Raw genomic sequence first — 2246 nt, 5'->3', positions numbered from 1 at the left:
ATCGCAGCATTTTTAGGTCCTGCGGCAGTAGAATGCAGGAAAACAACCCGAATTTTCACCGCCAACAGTGGAGGGAACACACGAGCAGCTGCTAGCGGCCCTGCCCAGTGCCATGATGCACAACCGTAAACACAAACAACTGCACAGATGTGGATGAATTCCATGTGCATCGAGGAAGCTGAAGAACAGACACACTCTTTCTAAACGAGGACAGAGGTCCATCTCATTTCTCCATGGTTGGTCATGGTAAAAGTCTAAATTTTCTAACATAGAGAGGAAATGCGATGACGCTAAAACTATAGAAAAATAAGGGCATAGTGACTGCAAAGGATAGACAGTAATTCCAGTCTGCCGGGTTGGGGAAGAGGGCTTGGCAAACAAGCAGGAGGGCGTGGCAAGCAAGCAGGGGGCGTGGCAAACTGGTAGAAAAAATGAGGCAACCCAAAAGGAATTTAGACAGGGCACAAACACTTAGTAATTAGTTAGAAACATGCATCCCTGTTGAAAACATGAAACAAAATGTGTTTAATCTGGAAACATAACCGTATTTTTGGTAGAAGCACTCTCTATGATAACAATAACCATTATTTCAAAACCGATGCATCATATACACTTTCAATATCCATTTGTAGTTTCTCCGAATGAAATCTGATAGAGTGGGTTTGTTGATTGCCTTAGCTAGGGTTACTAATGCTGTGATAAAATACCATGACGAAAACAACTTGAGGAGGAAAGGGTTTTTTCTGCTAATGCTTCCACATCAACAGCTCATCATCAAAGGAAATCAGGGCAGGAACTCAAACTGGGCAGGAACCTGGAGGCAGGAGTTGATGCAGAGCCCGTGGAGGGGAGCTGTTCACGTGTGAGCTCCCAGGGCTTGCTCAGCCTGCTTTCTCATAGAACCCAGGACCACCAGCCCTCATCAACCATTAACTAAGAAATGTCCTGCAGGTGTGTTATGCATGTTGGGGTTCAGTGTGGTTCCCTGTCCTGTCTCCTCCCTCAGGGTGTCCAGAAGCTGCTACAGCAGGCTGGCAGGATGGAGTGAGAGGGACGAGATGGTGAGTTATCTCAGCTGACTGTTCACAGTCAGTTACAGATGGAAGTCCTGTTCTACACTCTCCCCACTTGCACTTGACAGAGATAAAGTGAGACAGAGCCCACCTACCCCGAACTCCCCTAGTGTGCTTCAATTCGGGCCTGTGAGCTCACTTCAGGGTCTGACTTGGTAATGGACTGGACTTCTGCAGAATAAAACACTCTTGGCATTTACACACTGTTTGAGTCTAGGGTATCATTCTTTGGTGAATCATGGACCCTTCCAGAAGCAGAGTCCAGAACAGTAGCAGGATCCCTGTCCCGCAGGGAGTCAGTGCCGGGGGTGGGGGGGGGGTGGGGGGGGTGGGGGGGAGTTGTGTGTGTGTGTGGGGGGGGAAAGGCCGTCTCTGACTAAATTAAACAGCTCTATTAGCTTGTGCACATAACTTTATTCTGGGTGGGCCTATGCACGTATATTTTATTAAGGTGGGAAAGGGCTATATATGAACTTTGGAGAGTGGGAAGGAGTTTTTAGGGTGAATGAAATCATCGGCTGGAGTTTAAAGTTCTGTGAATGCCTCACTTGTACGGAGAGCCATTCCAGAAACCCCAGGCACCTGCTGGGCAGGTTCTTATCTACACCTATGTTAGTTTTTAAAGATTTATTTATGTATTATATAGTGTTCTGCCTGTATGCATGCCTGCAGGATAGAAGAAGGTAGCAGATCATATTATAGATGGTTATGACCCACCATGTGAGTGCTAGGAATTGAACTCAGGACCTCTGGAAGAGCGAGCATCTGTGTGCTTAGCCTCTGATTCATCTCTCCAGCACTGGGCAGGTTCTATCAGGAAAGAGACCTTTGGCCTTGTAGGCTTGCCAAGGACTATGTGACATTCCTCAGGTAGAAGATTGGGGGTTAGGCTCCCTGGATTAGGCAGGAATAGGAAGCCCCACTAGGTAAAGGGAGCCCTCTCTTTTGCCCAAGCTCAGGGGAGCTGTATGGACACGGCAGGTTTAGCAGTTAAGTATCAAGTAGGGAGGTGCAACACACAGGCTTGCCTACAGCCTGATCTCATAAAGACATTTTCTCAATTGATGACTTCTCTTATGACTAACTTGTGTCAAATTAACATAAAACTGTCAATATATTGATCTCTACTGGTTGGTTTTGTGTGTCAACTTGCCACAGGCTGGAGTTATCACA

This window comes from Apodemus sylvaticus, chromosome 2, assembly GCF_947179515.1.
Source record: "Apodemus sylvaticus chromosome 2, mApoSyl1.1, whole genome shotgun sequence".
Taxonomy (NCBI): domain Eukaryota; kingdom Metazoa; phylum Chordata; class Mammalia; order Rodentia; family Muridae; genus Apodemus; species Apodemus sylvaticus.
This window is presented reverse-complemented; position numbering follows the sequence as displayed.